This window comes from Triturus cristatus, unplaced genomic scaffold (assembly GCF_964204655.1).
Source record: "Triturus cristatus unplaced genomic scaffold, aTriCri1.1 SCAFFOLD_446, whole genome shotgun sequence".
Taxonomy (NCBI): domain Eukaryota; kingdom Metazoa; phylum Chordata; class Amphibia; order Caudata; family Salamandridae; genus Triturus; species Triturus cristatus.
The window spans coordinates 17,768-37,777 of NW_028188059.1; the positions used below are offsets into that span (position 1 = coordinate 17,768).

At 43.0% G+C, this 20,010-nt stretch overlaps 1 protein-coding gene across 4 annotated transcripts in view; it reads left to right on the top strand.

Annotated features, from left to right (window-relative positions):
- Positions 1-2,027: 2,027 nt before the first annotated feature.
- Positions 2,028-20,010, top strand: part of LOC146769601 (coiled-coil alpha-helical rod protein 1-like) — a 184,613-nt gene continuing 166,630 nt past the window's right edge. For all 4 annotated transcript variants that reach the window (XM_085640485.1, XM_085640487.1, XM_085640488.1 and 1 more), the window contains exon 1: positions 2,028-2,159. The gene's annotated coding sequence lies outside the window, so the exon portion shown is untranslated. The remainder of the gene's footprint in view (positions 2,160-20,010) is intronic.

A 20,010-nucleotide genomic window follows, 5' to 3' on the forward strand; every position in this document is an offset into this window, starting at 1 on the left:
GGGGAAGACACTGCCTTAAACGGTTTCTTAATGGCAATCAGAAGTTGCCGTTCACCCGGAGGCCGTACCTCCAAGGTCATATCCTCATAGGCCTTGAGGCATCTAACCACACACAATTTCGGGGTATCTGGAAAAGCAGGATAAGTTACTGACCTCGTACTCGTCTTGGTTCTCCTCGAGATGGTAAAAGTGACCCCTTCCGGGGTAAAAATCCGTGCTGTGAGATCCAAAGCTCTGACATCTGACGCCCTCTTGCACGAAATAAGGCATAACAACATAGCCAATTTCGCTGAGATCTCCTTTCTAGACAGATACTGATTGTCTTGCCAGGACATCAGTAAACGTAGAACCAGATTGACATCCCAGAGGCCTGCATAACGAGGCTCAGGGGGCCGAGAAATCCTAATGCCCTTCAAGAGTTTACACACCCAGGGATGTTCTCCCACCGGATTGTTATCAATGGGAACATGGCCCGCCAAAATGGCAGATCTGAATGAGTTAATGGTACAATAAGCGAGCCCTTCCTGAAAAAGCTCCGTTAAGAAGTTGATGACATCCGAAACGCTGTAGCCCACAGGATCCAGGTGTTTCGCCATACACCAACGTACCCATCGCCTCCAAGCTGATCTGTACCGTTTGATGGTCGCCGGGGCCCATGCTTGCTGGATGAGGAATTCAGCCAGACGGCTGAAGCCCTCAAGGTGCCCCGCGTCACGCTTATGGGCCTTGCGCGGGAGAGCCATAGGCACACTGCTAGGCCCGGCTTCCCCGTCCCCCAAAATACCTGTGCCCTTGAACACATGGGCGGACAAACGGTCAACGCTTTCCTGCAGAGGGGCAAGCACCTAGGCGATGGCCGAAGAAAGGAGCCTGTCCACCTCTGCAGGTCTGCGCACCTGGGACAGCCGGTCCTCCTCAGAGGACAAAGATGGGGTATATTCATGTTCCCTCTGGACATTCATCACAATAGGAGGTGAGGACACCAATTCAAAACGCCCCAAATAAGTTAAGGGGGGCTCTCCCTTCGCCGGTGCCCAGGAGCCGACACCCCCCTGGTGACTAACACCACACGCGGAGGAGTCAGCCCAGTAAAGTAATCAATAGGGCTACGCCCGTCAGTCTTACCGCTAAAGCGGTGTCAGGCGAGGGGCAGGGATCTAAATGAGAGCGATCGCTCTAAACACCGAGGCAGAAGCCGCTTCACCGGAGCCTCAGACGCAGCGTTGCGCTAGAAGCGCGAAATAGCGCCACCTAGTGGACCCGCTCCGAATCAAGGATAAACGCGCTCGGGCCGAAGCCTACCGCGCGACTCACAGCGAGAGAATAACCCGCTACAATATCCAGTGGGAAAAAAGCAGAAACAACCAAGCCATGAGAGAAATTACACAAAGCCCATCCAGCCAAGACCCAAAACCACAGTTAGGAGAGAAGGGACTTAACTGACGGGCCAGCAGTGAAGAAAGAGGAAGGACTACGGAGACTGCTACTGTTTATGGACTGCATCGTTGCTATAATTGGACTACTGGTTGCCACGGTTACTCCCGAGCTTCATGGGAGTTGTGGTCTTTTGTTTTTTATATTGTGTCTTTTAACTTGCTGTTTATTGAAAGTGAGGAAAGTAATGCATAATCCTCGCCTCCGCTCCTGCTGTAGAATTGACAATTCTTGTCACGAATGTTTGCAAATTTTGAATTATTACTGGAACCTGGGGACCCCCATTTAATCTTTACTGGAATCCAGGGATACGCACTGACTCATTATTGGAAGCGGGGACCCCAGCTAAGCAATTTTGATGATGTGAACCACAAAACAATACATAAAAATTACAGAAACAAACATTCATCAAACAAATCACGAAACACTTTATTTATACTTCCTTAATTATACTGAAAGAAGAAAGTTTTCTATCTTGTTGGTCACTGTACTGCATCCTTCTTACCTCTCTGGGCTGTATTTGTCCTTCCTCAATGTCCGTGGTTACAGTAATGTTAGTCCTTCCTCTGTCTCCATGGATGCATTGAGTCTAAGGTGGATCACCGCGCTCTGTCCTACTTCTATGTCTATATCCTGCTCGTGGCAGCCGTTGCTTGGAGACTGTTCGAAGAGCAGTGAGGGGCTAAACAACCCCGGAGCGCGAGGTCCTGAAGAAGTAGAACCAGGTGACTGTAGTTTGGTGCATGGAGGGCGGGGTGCTGGGGTCTGTCAGCAGATTGTACAGTGGGGTCAGCAGCACCCCAGCACTAAGTGCATCTCGCCCCTCAGAGTGGGCTGGGGGCTCTTGTTGGTGCCGCAAGCTGTCCCATCTTTGTCCCCAGCAGTGTCCATCACCTCGAGGGTCTGCAGTGTCACCTGCTGAGAGTGCCGTGTCTGTCACTGGTCTGCAATGTTTCCTCGGTGAATTACTACCAGTCTGTCACTTTTGCCCGTAGGTCTCTTAGTGGGTCTGCTCTGTCCCACATCAAGAGGTACCCCGTCCCTCACCGAGGTCTGCTCTGTCCCACAGCAGGAGGCAGCCTGTCCCTCATTGAGGTTTGCACTGTCCCACACCAGGAAGCAGCCTGTCCCTCATTGAGGTCTGCTCTGTCCCACAGCAGGAGGCAGCCTGTTCCTAACTGAGGTTTGCACGGTCTCACACCAGGAAGCAGCCTGTCCCTCATTGAGGTTTGCACTGTCCCACACCAGGAAGCAGCCTGTCCCTCATTGAGGTCTGCTCTGTCCCACAGCAGGAGACAGCCTGTTCCTCATTGAGGTTTGCACTGTCTCACACCAGGAAGCAGCCTGTCCCTCATTGAGGTTTGCACGGTCTCACACCAGGAAGCTGCCTGTCCCTCACTGAGGTCTGCTCTGTCCCACAGCAGGAGGCAGCCTGGTCCTCACTGAGGTTTGCACGGTCTCTCTCCAGGAAGCAGCCTGCCCCTCATTGAGGTTTGAACTGTCTCACACCAGGAAGCAGCCTGTCCCTCATTGAGGTTTGCACGGTCTCACACCAGGAAGCTGCCTGTCCCTCACTGAGGTCTGCTCTGTCCCACAGCAGGAGGCAGCCTGGTCCTCACTGAGGTTTGCACGATCTCTCTCCAGGAAGCAGCCTGCCCCTCATTGAGGTTTGCACTGTCTCACACCAGGAGGCTGCTCTGTCCCTCAGTGAGGCTGCTCTGTCCCTCAGTGAGTCTGCTCTGTCCCACAGCAGGAGGCAGCATGCCTCTCGCTGAGTTCTGCACTGTCCCACAGCAGAAAGCAGCCTGTCCCTCACTGAGGCCTGCACTGTCACACACCAGGAAGCAGCCCCTCACCGAGGCCTGCACTGTCCCACACCTGGAAGCAGCTTGTCCCTGAGGTCTGCACTGTTTCATAGCAGAAGGCAACATGCCTCTCACTGAGGTCTGCTCTGTCCCACACCAGGAAGCAGCATGCCCCTCACTGAGGTCTGCACTGTCCCACTTTAGGAATAAGCCTGTCCCTCACTGTGTTTTGCACTGTCGCACACCAGGAATCAACCTGTCCCTCACTGAGGTCTGCACTGTCCCACAGCAGGAGGCAGCATGCCTCTTACTAAGGTCTGCACTGTCCCACAGCAGGAAGCAGCCTGTCCCTCACTGAGGCCTGCACTTTCCCACAGCAGGAGGCAGCATGCCTCTCACTGGGGTCTGCACTGCCGCACAGCAGGAAGCAGATTGCCTCTCACTGAGGTCTGCACTGTCCCACAGCAGGAAGCAGCCTGTCCCTCATTGAGGCCCGCACTGTCCCACACCAGGAAGCAGCATGCCCCTCACTGAGGTCTCCACTGTCCCACTTTAGGAATAAGCCTGTTCCGCACTGAGGTCTGCACTGTCCCTTACCAGGAAGCAGCCCATCCTTCACTGAAGCCTTCACTGTACCACACCAGAAAGCAGCATGCCCCTCACTGAGGTCTGCACTGTCCCTCTTTAGTAATAAGCCTGTTCCTCACTTAGGTCTGCACTGCCCCACACCGGGAAGCAGCCTGTCCCTCACTGATGCCTGCACTGTCCCACACCAAGAAGCAGCCTGTCCCCCACTGAGACCTGCACTATCCCACACCAGGAAAGAGTGTGTCCCTCACTGAGGTCTGCAGTGGTTTTAACAGAGAGCATCATGTCTCTCAATGAGGTCTGCTCCGAGCCGCACCATAAAGCATCATGTCCCTCAATGAGGTTTGCTCTGTCCCACACCAGGAAGCAGCCTGTCCCTCATTGAGGTTTGCACTGTCCCACACCAGGAGGCAGCCTGTCCCTCAGTGAGGCTGCTCTGTCCCTCAGTGAGTCTGCTCTGTCCCACAGCAGGAGGCAGCATGCATCTCGCTGAGTTCTGCACTGTCCCACAGCAGAAAGCAGCCTGTCCCTCACTGAGGCCTGCACTGTCACACACCAGGAAGCAGCCCCTCACCGAGGCCTGCACTGTCCCACACCAGGAAGCAGCTTGTCCCTGAGGTCTGCACTGTCCCATAGCAGAAGGCAGCATGCCTCTCACTGAGGTCTGCACTGCCCCACACCGGGAAGCAGCCTGTCCCTCACTGATGCCTGCACTGTCCCACACCAAGAAGCAGCCTGTCCCTCACTGAGACCTGCACTGTCCCACACCAGGAAAGAGTGTGTCCCTCACTGAGGTCTGCAGTGGTTTTAACAGAGAGCATCATGTCCCTCAATGAGGTTTGCTCTGTCCCACACCAGGAAGCAGCATGTATGCCTATGAGGTTTGCTCTGTCCCACACCAGGAAGCAGCATGTATGCCAATGAGGTTTGCACTGCCATCCACAGCAAGCAGCATTTCTCTCAATGAGGTCTGCACTGTCCAACTCCAGGAATCATCATGGCCCTCATGAAGGTCTGCACTGTCCGACACTAGAAAGCAGCATGTCCTGCACTGAGATCTGCAGTGTTTTTCTACGGAAAGCATCATAACTCTCAGTGAGATCTGCATTGTCCCACACTTGGAGGCAGCTCGTCCCTCACTGCAATCTGCAGTGGTTTTTAGCAGGAGCAGAGTGTTTCTTAATGAGCTCTGCAAAATGTTTTTCACTTGGGGCATTAATGCTCCTCACTTAGAGCAGCATACTGACTTGCCTAATTCACTTCCCCCATCAACCTCAATGAGCCTGAACATCTGAAATTAACTGTGCACTTCCCGAACTTCTGAAATAGCCTTCCATCGCTACCTCTGAACTATATTGCCCATCTGTTCCAACATGGTTTGTGTATTATTACCATGTATGCCTATTGTTTTTATTATTTTTCTTGTGTATTGTTAAAGGTTGCTAAGCTATTCTGTAAAGCGTTCCAATACCCTCGGGTCAATTTCACGCTATATAAATCTAGAAAAATACAATAAATAAAAAATCTTTCGGTCAGTTTTGCACGTCTCCAGGCTCAGAAATGTCCCTCGCTTAGGACAACATGTCCATGTTCCTCGCTGATCGTAGCATGTCCACTAGGATTTATAATATCTCATTGAGAGAAGTATGTGCCTCATTGAGGTCTGCAACGATTTTACTGAGAGCAGCATGTGCTTCACCAGGAGTACGGATTCGCCTGACTCGCAGCAGCATTTATTTTATTTTTTCTAGTTTTAAATAGCGCGAACTTGATCCCAAGGTTATTGGAGCACTTTACACATTATGCATAGCAACATTTATTAACAAAACAGATGGAAAATAATGAAAACAACAGGCATACATGGCAATAATATAAAAACATTGGTGGAAAAGGTGGATGATATGTGCCTGTCCTTTGTGCCTGCCTATTCAGGCCTCGAAAAATCATTAAAATGTTACTAGACCTGCAGGTGTATTAACTTGAATAATCTACTCGACTAACCTGTAATGTACTTGACCTGTAAACCTGTCTACAATTGTGTGATCCTAGCCAAATATTTACGGAGCTGCCTTTTTCATCATTATCACATTTGAGAGCACCTTCAAATATGCGAGTTCAGCATTTCTGCTGTACAAAAAGAACTCTTTTTCGATTTAATAGATTAAACATTTGCTCAATGTATAATACAAATCTGGCCAACACATATAGGGTACACATGACCCCGGATTGTCATCATTGCGGGGTCAGGATTATTTCTCAGTTCGTGTTTAAAAAACTCCCTTTTAATAATTATATTACTAAAGATTGATGTGATAGTGCACTGTCATTTACAGACAGCGCATTTCCCATTAAAATGGCCACTAACATGCGGTTTTACTAATAAAACTATATAGTGCATAAACAATGTTGGGAAATTGGGTTTCAGCAAAAATATTATTTGCACATCACCAAGTAATGTGTTCTAGTTTGTTTTCGTCCTATAGAAATATTATTTTCCACCACACTGAATTACAAAAATGTGCTTTCATAACTACTGAAACATATTTTGAATTGTTTGTGCCGTTCACTTATTAGCTATTTAAATGTTATGTTACAAAAGAGCCTGACATCTTACAACCTTTCCTTTCACACACTTAACACAGCAGGATTGTAAAAGAGTTCACTTTACAAAATCCTCTAACTTTGCAGTCGGAGAAAGAAAAGTAAATGTAAGAAGACAAACTGACTTTTGACCCCTGTCTCTGAATGCAGAGCAGTGACAAGATAAAAACAAGATTTAAAGGCTTCTTTATTGAGCATTCACTTTGTAATTGTATTTATATATAGCGCTTACAACCCCTGACGAGGCATCAAAGCGCCTTTCGGCGAGTAGCATGCTACTCCGGAACCCAAATGGTTTAGTGATGGATTAGTATAGGGAAATACGAGAATGGAAGAATAGAAGAGGGAAGACTCTAGGAAGAGTTAGTTGGGAGATCATCGCGGTAAGATGAGGTTTGGGATGAGTTAAAGGAGAGATGGAGGGAAGAGTCTCTAGGAAGGGAATAGGGAGATCATAGTAGTATATCGAGGTTTGGGAGGGGCCGAAAGAGGGATACATGAAGGAAGAATTTTGAAAGGGTTGTTTGAATGAATGAATGAATGAATGAATATTAGATTTCAAAAGCGCAAACTTAGCCCAGAGGCGGCAAGGTGCTGCAGGAGGGACTGTCATACAGAGAGAAAACAAGAGCTCAAACTGACTTCTCTGTAAAGAGCCAGGTCTTGAGAGCCTTGCGGAAAAGAGAGTGAACGGTTGTCCAGAGAGATCATCAGGAAGGGAGTTCCATAGCTTAGCAGCGGCAATGGAAAAAGCCCTGCCTCCCCATCTAGTCTTCTTAAACCTTGGAACTACCAACCGATTTTTACTAGCTGACCTAAGCTGCTTGGCAGGGACATAGCTCCGGAAATGCCCTTCAATTGAATCCGGGCCTAGGCCATAAAAAGACTTGTGAGTAAGACATAGTGATTTAAACTGAATTCTTCGATTTAAAGGAAGCCAATGCAGCTTGCTCAGGGAGGCTGAGACTGAGTGATGTTTTGGAAGATCCATCACCAGTCTTGCTGCTGCATTCTGCACCAGCTGCAGACGACAAACCAGGCTCTTAATGCCCAAATAGAGGGCATTACAATAGTCCAGTTTGGTCATCACTAAGGCAATCACCGCCTGCTTTCGGGAGGCAAAAGAGAGGAAATGGGAGATTTTCCTGAGAATCCTAATGATCCCAAAACATGTGGAATCCATTCTATTAATCTGCCCCCTCAGAGAGAGAGTTGTCCACTATGACCCCCTAGATTTTTACCATAGGATACAGGGTGAGGACAGCAACCAAGCGTATCTGGCCACCAGTCACTAGACCAGATGTTCTGTTGGTTTCCAAAGATCAGGACCTCTGTTTTTTCCCTATTAAGTTTAAGGTAGTTCTCAGCCATCCAAGAGGAGACTGCCTGCATGCAATTTTTAAAATTCGTAGCAGATTCCCTAATGCTGTGAAATAGACACCATAATTTGCGTGTCGTCAGCATAGGACAGTACCTCCAATCCAAATGATCTTACAACCCTTGCCAGTGGGGCGACATAAATATTAAAAAGGGTCGGGCTCAGAGAGGAGCCTTGTGGGACTCCACATACCAAATGATTAGGAGCTGAGTAGAATTTACAATCGGAGCACGATCGCAGAGGAAGGAAGTAAGTGGCTTGAGGGCCATTCCCCCAGTCCCTATCTCCTTGAGCCGTTGCACCATGCTCAAAGGAGATGGGGTATCAAAGGCTGCGATCAGGTCAAGGAGAACCAACAGCGTGGCGTGTCCTGCATCAACCTGAAGACGAATGTTGTCAAATACCGAGGTTAACAATGTCTCCCCGTACTATGTTCACCTTTAAAGCCATGATGCGATGCGAGCTATCAAGCAGCTGGTACTCCCTTAAGTAGGAACTGAGGTGGGAATTAAAATATGTCTCCAAAATTTTGGCTGGAACTGGTAGCAGGGAGATGGGGCAATTTAATTCTTTAGTTCAGCTGAATCCAGAGAAGGTTTTTTAGAAAAGGTTTAACCACTGAAGTCTTCCAGGGGATGGAGTACTGCCCCTCTGGAATAGCTGTATTAAGTGCTAAGGTAAGGTGGGGGACAATAGCTTCCCTTCCTATGTTCAGGATCTTCAAAGGGCATGACTCCACCGGGAACCCAGAAGTAATCCCCCCTAACAAGAGCTCCGTAAATTCTGAAGACGGGGGGGAGGGGGAGAGATGAGAAGCTTAGGTAACTCCTCCGTCATTGCGTAGTCGTTAGAATAAAGGTGAGAGGGATTTATGAAAACTGATGGGGCCCTCTCAACATTAGCAATTTCCATAGTAGCAAATTGAGGTGTGGGGTAAGCCGAGGAGGGAAGAGTCTAGAAAGGGTTGTTTTGGAGATTATATTAGTAGTAGAATGAGGTTTGGGATGAGTCAGAGAGTGAGGGTATGTATTGAGAGAGGTATAGAGTGAGACAGGGTAGTGCATTGGAGAGAGTCAAAGTTTTTTTTGTGTGTGTGAGTGAACAGAACACCTGGTATTTGTCAGCTCGCCAGAACGGGCTAGTAGACCCTAAAAATAGCTCGCCCTGATGAAATCTGACTCGCCATAGCAAGTGTGCGAGTAGACTTCTCGAGGCCTGCTATTTCTGGGCTCAGCCACGTCCCTCGCGTTAGGGTCTGCCATTTTCATTGCTGCATCAAGAATGTTTGTTTCTATAAAAAAAAATGTTTTTTAAGTTTCTTTCTGAGCTCATTTCTGCCCATCTCAGACAACAGTATGGGCCAGATGTCCAAAGCATTTCTACCAACTCCTTAAATGTGATTGCAACTACATACTGATTCAATATTTGTAAGTGGTGCGTGTGGGCGTCTATCTAAATACTGAAATGGTGTGTCATGTATCACTGTTTTGCTACCCTAATCCCATCTCAATATGTTGAAAAGACACACGAATTGGCCTGGTAACCCATTCGCAAAAGGGACGGGTTCTATTAGGACCCTTTAACCTTTGTGAATTTATGGAAAAACATTTGTTTGATAGTACTCTTAAACAAACATTAAAAAAGTATTTTTTTTTCTTTAATGCAGCACCGTTTCCTTAACGAAAATGGGCTTTTCTTTTAATTAATGGCGATCACAGAGATGGTGGTCTGCAGACCCTAGCAGGCTACCGTCCCTGTGATGACCGCCAACCACCAATAGAAGTGAGTCACAATTTGCTATCTACCTCATAAATATTCATGAAACAGGTCGCTTTGTGATCCACTCCGAACTGGATTTGTACGAACTGACCCATTAGTACTTAGGTTGGTTCGTAAAAATTCTTCACTGAGCACAAAAATACTAGTCGCAAATTGGGACTATTTTTTGAGACTATATATATATATATATATATATATATATATATATATATATACCAATCCCGATAAGTAAATAGGGGCTGTCAAAAAGGGCGGTCCTCGCACAGGGTATCGGTACCCTGAAATATAAAACTCCACAGTTCTTCAAGTTTTCAAAAGAACGCAAGGACACCTTGGAATGCAGTGAATAATACCGACTGCACCAGCAACGCGTTTCAGCTTTCGCCTTGCTCACGCTGTGGCTAACGCAGAAACAGCATCTTTTTTTATTTTCATAACGTGTAATAAACAAAGTAAAAGGACACACTCTTTTAAGGCTCTTACTTGTACATTTCAATGGTGGCCATCTTGTAACATTAAAGATTCAATGAAAAACAATAATAATAAGATTGTTCCTAATCATGGAGGCATCCTTACTTAAATGATAATAATAAAGTAAGGTAGAGAGAACCAAGAAAATAAAGCCCCAGTGGGCTAAAATTATCCACAACCGACTATCGTCTTGAAAATAATTGAGTTGTCCCCAGGATTTGCAAATCACAAAATATCAAAGCATTATTATTACTGCAAACACCCAAGTTATGAGTACAAATGATTGCATGAGTAAAATACCAGCAAGATTCCATTGAAATCACGCCCAAGTGGGCAAAATTGTACTTGGCAACCCAATTAGAACGTTGTGTTCCCTTGTACTTGCTTCAACATGATTAGCCTGATCTGAAATACCTCATCTGAAAATGTACAAAAGAGAGAAATAATTTATATAATAACAAAACATGAGTTGTATAAAAATATTAAAAAGCAGAAAAATGCAGCTTTCATCAAAGTCCCATTATTCAAATCATACTATATACATCACAATGCTATCAGTTACAGAGGAGAAACTTGATGTTCAGTACTTAATTATTGCCGTAAATGTACCACCAGTTCCTCACTTGAGTTCAGTCCCAAAGGAGACATAGTCTCTAAGTCAATGATATATCTTGACTCCAATTGGCGTAATGTTAACTGTCTGTTGCCTCCCCTTACACCAATGGGAACTGCATCAATTACTGCCATTTTCAATAGTTCCTCCCTTTGAGAATGATATTCAAAGAAGTGCCTGGCTACCGGATACTGTCTATTGTTGTGTCTAATAGCTCTGACATGTTCCAACACTCGTTTCTTGGCACAATGAATAGTGCTCCCAATATAGATCTTGTTACAGGGACAGATAAGTGCATAAATGCAATATGTAGTATTACAGGTCAGATATTTCTTGATTTTAAATTCTCTGTCACTCTTGATAAGAGCAAGTGTCTTACAATCAGAACTATTTTTACATGCTTTGCATTTTTTACAGCACCAAAAGCCAGGACACTTAGTACATAATTTTACATCCTTACTAGTAACATAATTAGAACATATTTCATCCCGAAGTGATTTACTTTTCTGGAATGTAATTTGGGGGCAACTACTTAGATGTTTCAGAAGATTATTGTCAGTTAATAACACGTGCCAGTTCTTTTTTAATATTTGGCGAACATTCTGGGCTTGACCTGAATAGGTGGTGATAAATCTTATTGTTTCAGAAGTTGGTTCAGATTTGTTTGGATGTAGTAGCTCAGTCCGTGTAACCAATTCTACCCGTTTGCATGCCTCTGAGATGGTTTGGGTATTGTAGCCTCTCTCTTTGAAGCGGCAGATCATAGTAGCCTTTTCTTCTTCAAACAGGCTGAGTGAGCTACAATTACGTTTTGCCCATAATAATTCACCATACGGGATGCTATATATTAGCTTCCGTGGGTGGGCGCTTGCAGCATTAAGAATACTATTTCCTGCAGTTGTTTTGCGGAAAAGTTTGGTTTCAATGGAATTGTTAACGATCTCAACTTTTACATCCAAAAATTTGATCTCTGTTGTACTTATGTTTTCTGTTAAGACAATGTTGAACTGGTTGTCATTCAGCTTATCAATAAATTTTTTAGCTGACTCAATATTGCCCCTCCATATGATGAAAATATCATCAATATATCTAAGCCACAGGGCACAGCATTCAAAATTAGGGATAGATGACACAACCTGCTCCTCCCACCAGCCCATCACCAGATTGGCATAACTGGGGGCGAAGCAGGTTCCCATAGCTGTGCCCTGGGCCTGGCGGTAAACCACATCATCAAACATAAAAAAGTTGTTGTTTAGACAGAACTTAATCATGGCCACAATCATTTCTGAGTGGGACCATAAGGAGATGGAACGGGTCTTAAGATAGTGCCTGATTGCTTGTAGACCAAAGTCATGATTAATGCAAGTATATAGATTGCATACATCCAGGGTCACCAAGATGAAGTCAGGTTCCCAATGAATGCCATCTATAATGGTTAGGAAATGTGTAGTATCCCTAAGATAGGCTGGTAAACTGACCACAAAAGGTCTTAAATAGTGGTCAATAAAGCGCAAAGTATTTTCTAATAGGGAACCAATCGAGGAGACAATAGGTCTTCCTGGAGGATTTACTGGATCCTTATGTAGTTTTGGCAGTAAGTAAAGGATGGGAATACGGGGGAATTGGCATCTCAAGTAGTTATACTCTTCCCATTCTAATAAGCCACGTTCCCTCCAATCTACGAGCAGGTTACCATATTCCACATTTGAATTTGATATCGCATTTTTATCTGAAACATTGTAACAGATCTCATTGGTTAACTGTCTGTAACCTTCTTGTAAATATGCATGTTTATCCAATACCACAACATTACCTCCTTTATCGGACTGCCTTATAGTTATGGTCTTATCCTGTTTTAAATCTTCTAATGCCTTGATTTGTTGTTGACTCAAGTTTTTTTGATAATGAGGGAGCTTACTGTATCGTATTTTCTTTAAATCAGCTAACACCCCTCTTTCAAAAACATCAATGGCATCGCATTCAATCTGTGGTAAGAAAACTGACTTTGGTTTAAATCCACTTCCTGGATTATCATTTATGTCAATTTCCAATTCCTGAGCAATATTGGATATATCAACATGCATATTTTGTTCCTGTTGAGAAGTCAAAATATTTAACAGTTCAACATCAGCTACATTCAAGCTACTGAAACCAACCCTCTCGGTATCCGGTCCTCTGGACACACATTTCGTATCAAACCATTTTTTTAGTTTAAGTTTACGAGAGAAATAGAACAAATCTATTCTAGTTTGAGCAAAATTCAAATTCAAAGTAGGACAGAAAGACAAACCTAGTCCCAGAAGGCGGCTCTCTTCCATCGATAATGTCCGTGATGAAAGATTCACTACAGTCATTTTGTCACTTGTTTGCCCCTTGTTATCATTCCCACTGGGGTTGCTGCGTCTTGTCTTCCTGCGTTGTTTGGCCTTCTTGTTCCTCTTGTTCTTCCTCTGCCTCCTCGTCCTCTCCCTCTCGGTACATTTTGTTCGTGAATCTGTTCTGTCCTTCCTTGGTTCATCATTTGAAACTGTACTAAAAAATTCGGCTTCTTCTGTTGAACTTGATTCAGAACTGCCACTGGTGCATCTGATAGACTGCCGTCAGAGATGTCACTTTCTGTGAAATCCCTACTGGTACTTGGTGCATTTGGAATCTGGGATATTCCCTTCTTTGTCAAATAAATGATCATATTTCTTATGAAAGGTGAGGGTCCGACCTGCTTGATAGTCCTTATAATCCCTCAGAAATTTACGCTGTTTTTTTGCTGTAATCTCTTCTTCCAATTTATCCATTTTGATTGAAAGATTTTTCATGAAGGTATCAATTGAAATATTTTTTTATTTTCATAACGTGTAATAAACAAAGTAAAAGGACACACTCTTTTAAGGCTCTTACTTGTACATTTCAATGGTGGCCATCTTGTAACATTAAAGATTCAATGAAATCTACCTTACTTTATTATTATCATTTAAGTAAGGATGCCTCCATGATTAGGAACAATCTTATTCACGAACAAAATGTACCGAGAGGGAGAGGACGAGGAGGCAGAGGAAGAACAAGAGGAACAAGAAGGCCAAACAACGCAGGAAGACAAGACGCAGCAACCCCAGTGGGAATGATAACAAGGGGCAAACAAGTGACAAAATGACTGTAGTGAATCTTTCATCACGGACATTATCGATGGAAGAGAGCCGCCTTCTGGGACTAGGTTTGTCTTTCTGTCCTACTTTGAATTTGAATTTTGCTCAAACTAGAATAGATTTGTTCTATTTCTCTCGTAAACTTAAACTATAAAAATGGTTTGATACGAAATGTGTGTCCAGAGGACCGGATACCGAGAGGGTTGGTTTCAGTAGCTTGAATGTAGCTGATGTTGAACTGTTAAATATTTTGACTTCTCAACAGGAACAAAATATGCATGTTGATATATCCAATATTGCTCAGGAATTGGAAATTGACATAAATGATAATCCAGGAAGTGGATTTAAACCAAAGTCAGTTTTCTTACCACAGATTGAATGCGATGCCATTGATGTTTTTGAAAGAGGGGTGTTAGCTGATTTAAAGAAAATACGATACAGTAAGCTCCCTCATTATCAAAAAAACTTGAGTCAACAACAAATCAAGGCATTAGAAGATTTAAAACAGGATAAGACCATAACTATAAGGCAGTCCGATAAAGGAGGTAATGTTGTGGTATTGGATAAACATGCATATTTACAAGAAGGTTACAGACAGTTAACCAATGAGATCTGTTACAATGTTTCAGATAAAAATGCGATATCAAATTCAAATGTGGAATATGGTAACCTGCTCGTAGATTGGAGGGAACGTGGCTTATTAGAATGGGAAGAGTATAACTACTTGAGATGCCAATTCCCCCGTATTCCCATCCTTTACTTACTGCCAAAACTACATAAGGATCCAGTAAATCCTCCAGGAAGACCTATTGTCTCCTCGATTGGTTCCCTATTAGAAAATACTTTGCGCTTTATTGACCACTATTTAAGACCTTTTGTGGTCAGTTTACCAGCCTATCTTAGGGATACTACACATTTCCTAACCATTATAGATGGCATTCATTGGGAACCTGACTTCATCTTGGTGACCCTGGATGTATGCAATCTATATACTTGCATTAATCATGACTTTGGTCTACAAGCAATCAGGCACTATCTGAAGACCCGTTCCATCTCCTTATGGTCCCACTCAGAAATGATTGTGGCCATGATTAAGTTCTGTCTAAACAACAACTTTTTTATGTTTGATGATGTGGTTTACCGCCAGGCCCAGGGCACAGCTATGGGAACCTGCTTCGCCCCCACTTATGCCAATCTGGTGATGGGCTGGTGGGAGGAGCAGGTTGTGTCATCTATCCCTAATTTTGAATGCTGTGCCCTGTGGCTTAGATATATTGATGATATTTTCATCATATGGAGGGGCAATATTGAGTCAGCTAAAAAATTTATTGATAAGCTGAATGACAACCAGTTCAACATTGTCTTAACAGAAAACATAAGTACAACAGAGATCAAATTTTTGGATGTAAAAGTTGAGATCGTTAACAATTCCATTGAAACCAAACTTTTCCGCAAAACAACTGCAGGAAATAGTATTCTTAATGCTGCAAGCGCCCACCCACGGAAGCTAATATATAGCATCCCGTATGGTGAATTATTATGGGCAAAACGTAATTGTAGCTCACTCAGCCTGTTTTTAATATTTTTATACAACTCCTGTTTTGTTATTATATAAATTATTTCTCTCTTTTGTACATTTTCAGATGAGGTATTTCAGATCAGGCTAATCATGTTGAAGCAAGTACAAGGGAACACAACGTTCTAATTGGGTTGCCAAGTACAATTTTGCCCACTTGGGCGTGATTTCAATGGAATCTTGCTGGTATTTTACTCATGCAATCATTTGTACTCATAACTTGGGTGTTTGCAGTAATAATAATGCTTTGATATTTTGTGATTTGCAAATCCTGTGGACAACTCAATTATTTTCAAGACGATAGTCGGTTGTGGATAATTTTAGCCCACTGGGGCTTTATTTTCTTGGTTCTCTCTACCTTACTTTATTATTATCATTTAAGTAAGGATGCCTCCATGATTAGGAACAATCTTATTATTATTGTTTTTCATTGAATCTTTAATGTTACAAGATGGCCACCATTGAAATGTACAAGTAAGAGCCTTAAAAGAGTGTGTCCTTTTACTTTGTTTATTACACGTTATGAAAATAAAAAAAGATGCTGTTTCTGCGTTAGCCACAGCGTGAGCAAGGCGAAAGCTGAAACGCGTTGCTGGTGCAGTCGGTATTATTCACTGCATTTCAAGGTGTCCTTGCGTTCTTTTGAAAACTTGAAGAACTGTGGAGATATATATATATATATATATATATATATATATATATATATATATATATATATACTATTTTTTTTTAAGTACATCAAGCGCCATGTCCCTTACTGAGAGCTGCATGGTCCTCCCTCAAAGCAGCATGATGCACACTAATACTGGCATGTGTTTTGTTGAGTGCACAATAACCCTCACTACAGTCGGAAAATCCTAGACAGATGTTTGGATTAGCATTCCTCTTTGAGACCACTGTCGCAGTTTAAGTTAAACGGCCTTAAATAGCAAATGCTTTCACAAGAGACAAAGCACAAACAGAATCCAGCTCAGAACAGTGACTGTAGTGCATTGTTTCTTCTTTTGTAGCATGGTTTGCAGCCCCAAGTCGACAAACCCACACCAAAGACTGTAATACTAGCACAATTGATACTCTTGATTTAAAGTGTAAACTAAAGGAATTCAGAAGAATGGTACCCAAAACGATGTCAAAATCGATGCCTCGTGATATCTGTAAAATCATTCAAATGGAAGCACTTCAACTTACATCCACTCTCATGCATCTGCGAAGAGAGGTTGTTAAATTTAGTTGGGTCGTTCCTGTCTATCTTGAAAAACTACTGGTTCCTTTTCTGAACCCAGCAAGAATTTGAGATTTAAGGGCCTGATCTGCTATTATTCTATTCGCAAAAAATTGCACTCTATTTATTTGCGAAAGGAATAGAATTTTGCAAACAGACCCATCTACTAATAGGTCAGTTTGCAAAATACCAAATCGCAGGGGGCCGTATAGTGACGTGCCGAATTATCTGCAATCACAGGTATGGGGTCCTGCACAGGGCAAAAGGCTACCCTCTGTTCAATTGCATTCCAAAGCAAAAAAACGTTTTTTTTTTTTTTAATTTTATGTTTTTTAGAGGCAACCTGTGTTCTCTAAAGGATCAGCGAGGCTTTAGTAAGGGCTTTAAACTAAGAATACATGCTCGTGCATGTGCTTTTCTTTTTTAAGTCCCACTATTGGCCTTTGCATACGTCTTTCTTAGAAAGACAGCACGCAATTGGTCAAAGGCGGGTGCATGTCCCGCCTTTTTCTTGCTTGGCCTAGGGTGCTCTGGAGCGAGCAGCAGTGTGTTTGTGTGCCATCTGTTTGTAATTATCAGCGACGGCGCGCAGTGTGCCACATGGAGGGCAGGCTGCATTTTAGTCTCAGGTTACTTGTCCTTCACAGCAGGCGCCCGCTTTTATAAACGTAGTGGCAGACTTCTCCTGATTAGCAACAAGGCCGGGCGCATTTTTAATTTTTTTTTTAGCAAACTAAATAATGTGGTTACGTAAATTATAAGCTACTCTGCATGGTGCTTATTTCACTTCATTGTATCCAAACAATTTATTTGCCATAACACTTATTTTCACAATATTATCCGTTCTGGCTGGAAAGGACCTTATGGTGGTGAAGCGCTTTGTCCTGGTTACTATTTATTCCCTGTCGTTAGTGGTGCTTCTCTTTTTACCTACTGACCAGCTGTGGCTTTCAGCCAGGCCCGTTTAGGGGCTGACGTTGTTTGCAGGCTCACTGCTAACACTCGGTTGTTTACGCCCCGTTTTTTATTTACTTTAGATTTGATACTTAGGCTGCATATAGCTCTTTTAGTGCACTTAAGGGTTGTCCCTCATACTGCACACTGCTTTCCCAGAAACCCCAAAAATCAACATTAGGAAAGGATACTAAACATCTTGGCATTTAATTTGAAACAATTAAAAACCTGCACTCATTGCAACATACACTCCAAACAATAGCACTTAGTGCCACATAATTACACACTACTGAATGCACCATACACTCCACACAATACCACTCGGTGCCACATGATTATATGCTACATAATTACACTGCACTCAATGCAACATCCACTCCAAATATTTGCACTCAGTGCCACATAATTACACACCACACAATTACTCTCTACTGAATACAACATACACTCCCCATAATACCACTCCGTGCCACATAATTACACGCCACATAATTATACTCTACTCAATGCAACATAAATACACTCCACATATTACCACTCAGTGCCATATAATTGCACACCACATACTTACACTCTACTCAATGCAACATAAAATACTCATTTAATAGCTCACAGTGCCACATAATTATATGCTACATAATTACACTGCACTCACTGCAACATACACTCCAAATACCACTCAGTGCCACATAATTACACGCCACACTATCACACTCTACTGAATACCACATACACTCCCCATAATACCACTCAGTGCCACATAATTACACTCTACTCAATGCAACATAAATACACTCCACATAATACCACTCAGTGCCATATAATTACAGGCCACATACTTACTTTCTACTCAATGCAACATAAATGCACTTCACATAATACCACCCAGTGCCACATAATTATATGCTACATAATTACACTGCACTCAATGCAACATACACTCCAAATACCACTCAGTGCCACATAATTACACACCACATAATTACACTCTGCTGAATGTAACATACACTCCACACAATAGTACTCAGTGCCACATAATTATATGCTGCATACTTACACTGCACTCAATGCAACATACACTCCAAATACCACTCAGTGCCACATAATTACACACCACATAATTGCACTCTACTGAATGCAACATACACTCCACACAATACCACTCAGTGCTACATAATTATATGCTACATAATTACACTGCACTCAATGCAACATACACTCCAAATACCACTCAGTGCCACATAATTACACACCACATAATTACACTCTGCTGAATGCAACATACACTCCACACAATTCCACTCAGTGCTACATAATTATATGCTACATAATTACACTGCACTCAATGCAACATTCACTCCAAATAATAGCACTTAGTGCCACATAATTACACGCTACATAATTGCACTCTACTGAGTGTAACATACTCTCCACACAATAGTACTCAGTGCCACATAATTATATGCTGCATACTTACACTGCACTCAATGCAACATACACTCCAAATACCACTCAGTGCCACATAATTACACACCACATAATTGCACTCTACTGAATGCAACATACACTCCACACAATACCACTCAGTGCCACATAATTATATGCTACATAATTACACTGCACTCAATGCACCATACACTCCAAATAATAGCACTTAGTGCCACATAATTACACACCACATAATTACTCTACTGAATGCAACATACACTCCCCATAATAACACTCATTGCCACATAATTACATGGTACATAATTACACTGCGCTCAGTGCAACATACAGTCCAAATAATACCACTCAGTGCCACATAATTACACGCCACATAATTGCACTCTACTCAATGCAACATAAATACACTCCACATACCACTCAGTACCATATAATTACACACCACATACTTGCACTCTACTCAATGCAACATAAATGCACTCACTTAATAGCACACAGTGCCACATAATTATATGCTACATAATTACACTGCACTCACTGCCACATACACTTCAAATACCACTCAGTGCCACATAATTACACGCCACATAATTACACTACTGAATGCAACATATACTCTACACAATACCACTCAGTGCCACATAATGATATGATACATAATTATACTGCACTCAATGCAACATAAAGACACTCCACTTAATATCACTCACTGCCACATAATTATATGCTTCATAATTACACTGCACTCAATGCAACATACACTCCAAATACCACTCAGTGCCACATAAGTACACACCACATAATTACACTCTTCTGAATGCAACATACACTCCACACAATACCATTCAGTGCCATATGATTATATGCTATATAATTACACTGCACTTAACGCAACATACACTCCAAATAATACCTCTGTGCCACATAATTACACGTCACATAATTACACTCTACTCAATGCGACATAAATACACTCCGCATAATACCACTCAGTGCCATATAA